This window comes from Dama dama, chromosome 24, assembly GCF_033118175.1.
Source record: "Dama dama isolate Ldn47 chromosome 24, ASM3311817v1, whole genome shotgun sequence".
In the NCBI taxonomy this organism is placed as follows: Eukaryota; Metazoa; Chordata; class Mammalia; order Artiodactyla; family Cervidae; genus Dama; species Dama dama.
The window spans coordinates 5,688,458-5,697,381 of NC_083704.1; the positions used below are offsets into that span (position 1 = coordinate 5,688,458).

The following is an 8,924-nucleotide window of genomic DNA, read 5'->3' on the forward strand; positions in this document are numbered from 1 at the left end:
AATTTATATAATACATTATAATATGTTATTAATTAATTATAATGTACTATAATATAGTATAATATATTTATATATATATTAAAATATATTTATATATTATGTATTATTATATATTATATAGCAATATATAATTATAATATATTATATATTATATGTATATATTATATATAATATACACACAATACAATTATATGTACATATAATATGTATATATTATACACATATATTATATAATATAGTATATATTACCTTATATATTAATATTAATATATCATTATAATAATCATTAACTATATTAATACTAAATTATCATTATATTTTAGTATTTTTATAATTATTTATTATTATGATTTATTGTCATTATAATTACTATTTATTAGATTATATTATATATTTAGTATATTATATATAATATAATATAAATGATATAAATATATAAATATTTATATAAATAAATATAAAATATAATTATATAGATTATATAAATATATAAATTACATAGATTATATGTAAATATATATAATATATTATATACTATAATATATGGTTACAATTAATTATAATATAATATATAATTTTATATAATAAATACAATAATATAATGATAAATATTAATAATATAAATATATTATAAAATAATAAGATATGTATTATAATATATATAATATATATGTATACACAGAGATATGAATCACTTTGCTCTGCAGAAATTTCAACTATCTTTTAATAAAAAAAGAAAAAAAAGAAAATGTGGCATATACATATATAGGAATATCAGCCTTAAAAAGAAAGAAATTGTGCTATATGTGACAACATAAATGAGCCTGGAGAATATTATAAGTAAAATAAGCCAGTTAGAGTAGGATAAATTGCTCATTATTCCACTTATATAATGTATCTAAAATAGTCTTTAAAATAATTAAATTTTCTTGAAAGTATGATTTAATAATTTAACAAAATAAATTGTAGAAGTACTATATTTTCAAGAATATGCTTAGAATGGAAATATTCTGATGAGTTTAATTTTCTGTTGCTTACATATAAGTACTTCATATTCCCTCAATTATATTTCTTATTCACATATTAGTTCAGAGAAGTCCATATTTTAATATAGTTTGACTGCTTCATAGTAACATTACAGTGTTATCTATGAAGAAAAACCATTAGTGATTATATATTTATAGACAGTTTTTTTCCCTCAGACCTTCTTCTTGTTACTTAATTTGGTTTTTAGATAATTAATAAGCATAGATGTTGATATTTTATAAGTAATAACCCAGGACAATTAGAGTTAATTTCTCCTGAATATCTTTTCCTGAATAGCTTTTCCTCAAGTGTGGTGACTTTTCCCTTCATTTTCTTTTCCAGAGTATGCAAGCCCCATGAAAGATTCATTCATTGTGCCAGATTCAGGTTCATCTCTTTCAAATTATTTTTCTAATTAAACAAATAATTTAAATTTAGTTTTTAAATGAATTTGAATCAATGTTCCAAACCAGTTCAGTTCAGTCACTCAGTCGTGTCCAACTCTTTGCGACCCCATGGACTGCAGCACACCAGGCTTCCTTGTCCATCACCAACTCCTGGAGCTTATTCAAACTCATGGCCATCAAGTCAGTGATGCCATCCAACCACCTCACCCTCTCATCCACTTCTCCTCCTGCCCTCAAACTTTCCCGGCATCAGGGTCTTTTCCAAAGAGTCGCCTCTTTGCAATAGGTGGACCAAGTATTGGAGCTTCAGCTTCACCATCAGTCCTTCCAATGAATAATCAGGACTGATACGTCCTTTCATTGATTGACTGGTTTGATTGCCCTGCAGTCCAAGGGACTCTTGAGAGTCTTCTCTGATGCCATAGTTAAAAATGTTTAAAATAGTCACTAAAAATCTGTCTTAACAAAATTAAACTCATTTTTTCCCTCTAATTATTAGCTACATGCTTATTAAAGAACTACATAAACTGTTCTGGATTTTTTTCATTTTTTTAAATACCCGTCTCAGTGGAGTGCTATAAAAATTAGCTGATACCATCCATTTAAAGAGTTTCATCCAGCACCAGATACACAGAATAAGATCCAACTGATTTTATCTCCAGTTTTACTTTGAAAATTTGGAACAAAATAATTAATATTTTATTAATGCAATCCTTACTAAATGCAACAAAAATAGCTTAAATTTTGTTTCAAGAAAATATATGCTTATTTTAAGAGCAGGAATGGAAGAACCAAAAAAAATCAGTTTCAAATATAATCACAAACACACACAAAAAATAAATTTAAAATGGCCAATTAGGTAAGTGAGCGAGTGAGTGATGGTCGTTCAGTCGTGTCCAACTCTTCAAGACCCCATGGACTGTGGCCTGCCAGACTCCTTTGTCCATGGAATTCTCCAGGCAGCATACTTGGGTGGGTTGTCATTGCTACCCAGCTGTAGTTTTGATTTGCATTTCACTAACAATTAGTGATATTGAGCATATTTTCATGTATTTTTTTTTACTATCTGTATGTCTTCTTTGGGGAAATGTCTATCCATCTTCAAAATATCTACAGGCAATGCATGCTAGAGAGGGTATGGAGATAAAAGAGCCCTCCTATACTGCCGGTGGGGATGTGAGTTGGTATAACCTCTATGGAGAGCAGTATGGAAGTTCCTTAAAGTAAATAAAACCGCAGCTGCCGTGCGTGTGCTTCTTTGTTCATTCACGTCTGATTCTTTGCAGTCCTATGGACAGTCACCCACCAGGCTCCTGTGTCCAATGGGGATTCTCCAGGCAAGCATACTGGGGTGGGTTGCCGTGCCCTCCTTCCAGTGATCTTCCCCACCCAGGGATCGAAACCAGGTCTCCCGAGCAACTTCACCAGCTGAGTTACTGGAGAAGCCCAGCTGGACATATATCTGAAGAAAACCATAATTTCTAAGAATGTATGCACCCCAATGTGCACTGTAGCACAATTTGCAATAGCCTGGACATGGAAGCAACTTAAATGTCCATCAACAGAGGAAGGAATAAAGAAGCTGCGGTACATATGTACAATGGAATATTACTCAGCCATAAAAAAGAATGAAACAATGCTCTTAACAGGAACAGGGATGGACCTAGAGACTGTCAAAGTGAGTGAAGTAAGTCAGAAAGAGAAAGACAAATATATAGTATCCCTTATGTGGAATCTACAAAAATGGTACAGATGAACTTGTTTGCAAAACAGAAAGAGAAGTACAGATATAGAAAAGAAACTTACGATTGCCAAGGGAGGAAAGACAGTAAGTGCATTGGGAGGGTGGGACTGACCTATCCACGCTGTTGTGTATAAAACAGATACCTGAGGAGAACCTGCTGTAGGGCACAGGGACCTCTCCTCAGTGTTCTGTGGCCCCTAAATGGGAAGTGAATCTGAAAGAGTGGGTATATGTGTATGTGTAACTAATTCACTTTGCTGCATGGCAGGAAACGAATGCAATATTGCAAAGCAACTATACCCCAACAAAATTAATAAAAGCAACTGTGATGAAATTTAGGGGCAGTGGGAGGTAGAATGGGCTTCCCAGTTTGAGCTGGTGGTAAACAACCTGCCTGCCAAAGCAGGAGAAGCCAGGGCCCCTCTTCCATCCCTGGATCAGGAAGATCCCTTGGAGGAGGGCATGGCACCCCACTCCAGTATTCTTCCCTGGAGAATCCCATGGACAGAGGAGCCTGATGGGCTATAGTCCATGGGGTCACAAAGACATGACTGAAGTGACAGCATGCATGCATGCGTGTGTGGGAGATAGAATGGTTTAGAATAGCTCAGTGGTGTGGGCGCTGCATGGCATGTCACTGATGTGGGCAATGCACTTTCAGAGAATGATTATGCCAAATGTTCAACGTGAAGCTGTTTGCACTTCTGAAATATAAAATTTCTCTGTCTTAAAGAGTTCATATTGCTGATTCCATTTATATGAAACTGTAGGAAATAAGCAGTCAGACATGCCTGAAGCAACTTAGCATGCAGCATGCATGTAAGAATTGGAAAGCGATCCACAGTGACAGGAACCAGATTGGTGGTTGCCCACAGTCAGTGGAGGAGGAACCTCGGGGAAAGAGACAAACTCGTCCAGCATTTTCACTGTGGTGATGTTTCAAAACTTATCAAATTGAGTACTTTAAATATGTACAGTTTTAAAAAGTCATTTATTGTGTATGGTGTTAGAAAGTGTTCTAGTTTCATTCTTTTACAAGTGGTTGACCAGTTTTCCCAGCACCACTTGTTAACCTAGATGCCCATTAGCAGACAAATGGATAAGAAAGCTATGGTACACATACACAATGGAATATTACTCAGCCATTAAAAAGAATTCATTTGAATCAGTTCTAATGAGATAGATGAAAGTGAAGCCCATTATACAGAGTGAAGTAAGCCAGAAAGATAAACACCAATACTGTATACTAACACATATATATGGAATTCAGAAAGATGGTAATGATAACCCTATATGCAAGACAGAAAAAGAAACACAGATGTATAGAACAGACTTTTGGACTCTGTGGGAGAAGGCAAGGGTGGGATGATCTGAGAGAAGAGCATTGAAACATGTATATTATGAACTGTAAAACAGATCGCCAGTCCAGGTTGAATGCATGAGACAAGTGCTCAGGGCTGGTGCACTGGGATGACCCAGAGGGATGGGATGGGGAGGGAGGTGGAGGGGGGTTCAAGAAGGGGAACACATATAAATCCATGTCTGATTCATGTCAATGTATGGCAAAAACCACTACAATATTGTAAAGTAATTAGCCCCCAACTAATAAAAATAAACTAAAAAATAAATCAAAATAAATCAAAAAAATTAAAAAGTCATTTATATAAATTTGAAACAAAAACAAAAAGGAATGAAATTGCTTTAATGGTGACAATACAGTGACTTGTTATTTATATTTTCATTTTGTTGATTTTAAAATAAAGCATATCACGTTGCCAACTCTTTCTAAAAAGACTATGCATGCTATAACAATACTGAAAATAATGCTATTAATTAGGTGTAATAGTCAACGCTCAAGAAGCTCTTGGCATGTACTACGAACTACGTAAGCCTTTTATAGTCATACTCTTATTTAATCTTCACAATCAGCCAAGGACAAAGGAACTATTACTATTGTAGATGAAGAAACCCCCAAGGAAAAGAAATGTGAAATATAATAATTTACCCAAAATAACAACTATTACTTGGAAAAATTTAAATTGTTAGCCCCACTGTGTGAAGGAAGAGTCCATGTGTCTAATCACAACCGATATAGAACAAGCACAAGATTATAATGGCAGGAAAGAGCTCCAGGGAACTAAACTGATACAATGTCAGGATGGGTGTCACTAAGGGTTCAATGTCAAGGCTGTTCTGCTGGTGCTATTCTTTGAGCTGAATGCAAGAAGAGGAGTGTTAGGAAGATTATTCAGAGTGCCAAAAAATTCTTGCTGTTAAACTCTGCCTTCTTTTCCAGATTATCTATGCAGCAAACTTGAAATATAAGATACCAAATGTTGGTCTATCTTAGTATGACCCATATGAAACAGAATTCAGATAAAGTCATTATGCCCAATGTCCGTTTCTTTAATTTTAAAGATGTCTGTTCAAACAGGTGAAGATATCTCTATCTCGATTTCTCTCTCTGTCTTTCCTTGTTTGTCTGTCTCTTTCTCCTTTTAAAGTTGAACACCTCCAAATTTTAAAAAATGCCTTTCATGTATAAATCACCAATGATGAAACAGTGGGTAAGACATATTGAGTAAGTATTAACACTGGAAGTGAGGCATTTGAGACTATTATTTATCAGCATTTTGACTCTAGATAAGCCATAATTCCCAGTCCTCTGATTCCTCACTGTCCTTGATTTTTTCAGTCATTTGATAGTCAAATGGAACTTTTCTACTATTCTCTTCAGTGCATTCTTCACTTCCTGATTCCTCAAGCTATAGATCAATGGGTTTAACACAGGAATCACTACCACATAGAATACTGAAGCAAATTTACCTGTGTTCAGAGAATGACTTGAATTGGGCAGGAGGTACATAAAAATGATTGTTGCATAAAATATGAAGGTGAGATGGGAAACACAGGTAGAAAAGGCGTTTTGCCTTCCTTCAGCAGAATGGATCCTCAGAATGGCAAAGAGGATGAAGACATAAGAAATGATCATGATCAGCAGAGAGCAAAGGGTGGTGAACCCAGCAATGGTTAACAGCATCAGCTCTTTGAGTGTCAGAGCAAGCCAGTGTGACCAATGGAACGTCATCACAGTAGAAGTGGTTGACCCTATTGGAGCCACAGAAAGATAAGAGGAATGTTGTGACTGTCTGTGCAAGACCCACAACAAATCCATAAATATATGTGCTAGCAGTGATCCGATTGCAGAGTTTTTTAGGCATGAGGATGGCATACAGTAAAGGTTGCAAATGGCAACATACCAGTCATAGGCCCTGATTGAGAGCAAATACTGTTCACAAACTACAAATGTGATGAAGCAGCACGCCTGAATGGCACATGCATAAAATGTTATACTTTTAGCTTCACACAGAAAATTCACCAAGGTGTTTGGGGTGACAGATGAAGTAAAGAAAAATCAATAAAAGCCAGATGGCTCAGAAAAGGAATACATGGGTGTGTGAAGCTGCGGGCTGACTTGTATTAGTACAATCAAACCAAGATTACCCAGGACACTAACTAAATAGATTACTAGGAATACACCAAAGAGAGTAGCTTGAAGTTCTGGATTACCTGTGAGTCCCAAGAGGATAAACTCAGACACTGCAGAATAATTGCCTTTTGCCATAGTAGAGAATTATTATTATTTTTTTAACAATAAAACCCCCTAGAGCACACAGTCTGAGTACTCTTGTCTCCCTTAGAGATAATCAAGCAGATGTTGGGAACTGATTCTGATCCACCCTGATCTTATGTTGGACACATTCAAAGGAGACTCTCCATGCAAATTCTGGTTTCAGAATGAAGTGATTTGTTCTCTGCAGAATTTCCAAAGTATGAAATTCTGTGGGATTTGGAAAGATGGAAAGATGGCATTTTATTTAAATTCTAACATAATTTAATAATTTCTTATTCTTACCTGCACCTGCTCGGCGTTCTCCTTCATCCTCTGGCCCACGCCTGCTCTAACCTCTCTCTCCTGCATGAAGTCCATGGACCACAGTCACCCTTCTGCATGGAACACTGGCTGCACCGCTCTCAGCTCTTCTAACGGCGCGTCAGACAACCAGCAGCAGAAAGCCCTCGGACCCACAGCACTGGTGTCTCCCACAGAAGCAGAGATGAGCCTGTCACCAGACTCCCGGCTGAACTCCGGAGCTCAGCACGGATGCTCAGGCCCTGAGCACTGAGGCCTGGGGCTGGCGGTGCCAGCAGCTCACTCAGCACGGGCCTGCTGAGACGCGGGGCGGCCCGCCTTGACTGTGAGCCTGCGAGGCAGGAGGCCCGGGCTCTGCTCAGGCCTGTCTCTGGGTCGAGGGTGGCGCCTGCACGTGCAGGAGTCCCCAGACCCGGGAGACAGAGCCCTCCCCCGAGGACAGGACACCCCACACGCTGCAGGGCGGCCAGGGCCAACCACCAGCTCAGCCTGCTCGGCTCACACGCTGCGCTGCTCGACGCTTTTGCGAGGAAGCTGTGCTGCACAGATGGAATCTGGAATCTCCCCGAGCCACACCTGTCTCCCCTCCCGCCTCCCCTCCCTCCTGAGGGAACCACTCCTTTCTCTGCACTTCTGCCCAAGGGCCTGGGGCCAGAGGACACTTGGGAATTGGGTCGGGGGTACGACACTGTCCCGCCGTGGACTGCGGACCCCCGCGGGTCCTCTGAGGGCCACAAAGGCCTCCGGGTTGGTTGCCCCTCAACCATGACGTCCCAGTCCCCTCGCGGAGTGCAGCCTCCATCTCTCGCCCCTTTCTCAACCGAGGCTCTTTCCTCCAGCAGAAGGTCTCATAGACAAGGTGACCAATTCCACCGGGAGGTCCTGTGATAATACGCCAAGCCTGCCCTGCCTGTGAGCCAGGATTTCAGTCCCCACTCCCTCCCTCCTGAGCCAGCATAGTGCCCCCCACCAGCCCACACAGCCTGCAAGCCCCGCTCCGAGGCCCGGCCTGTGCTGCTAAGTCACTGCTGTGACCCCTCGAGGGCTGCCTCCTGGAGACACCCCTCCCTCGCACCAGCCGCTGCAGCCCACTGTCTTCAGAGCACAGCGGCCCCTCCAGCCCCGCGGATGCTTCCTCTTCTCATCTCTCACTCTTGCTGATATACAGGGGCCTGGTGACCAGGCCCTGGGCTTCTCCATCTGAACCCCCCAACCGTGCCAGGCCTTCGGGTCCCAGCACCAGCGCCCTCCTCCTTACCCAAACCCCCCAAGAGCAGGAGGCTGTGTCCACCTCCTCTTCCTGCACTGTCTACACAGACCTCCTCACACTCACCTCGTCCACCCCGGGAGCAGGGGGCCTCCATGTCTGACAGCACCAGCCCCACACCCTGGAGGAGCTCTGCCAGCAAGTCTGGCCATGTCCCCTATCCGCTCTGCAGGGCACGCGCTCTCCTTGAGCTCCACCCACTGTGGTTTCCGACACAGGGCCAGTTTCTGGCTCTGCCTTCGTCTCTAATGATATCTCCTTACTCTAGAACAGGGCTGGGCAGGGGCCCTGGACCATGAGGATCCCCTAAGCACACAAATGCAGAAATATGCATATGGGCTCCAAAAGGTCTCCTAAGTCAGGATTCAAGCAGCAGTTGATTTCCTACAGATGAATGAAAGTCACCTGTTAAGCACTTCAGTAACCTTTGCTAAAGTTTATCTCTCACTTGTGACCATTTTCCATGAAGAAGCCAAAGAAACATTTAAATACTAGATAAGAATTACTGCCGCCATAACAATGAGTAAGAAAAAATCAGGATGCTCA

General features: G+C 40.2%; 1 pseudogene; it reads right to left on the reverse strand.

Moving 5' to 3' along the window:
* Window positions 1-5,872: 5,872 nt before the first annotated feature.
* On the reverse strand, window positions 5,873-6,802 carry LOC133045732 (olfactory receptor 5AL1-like; annotated as a pseudogene).
* Between the last annotated feature and the right edge of the window lie 2,122 nt (window positions 6,803-8,924).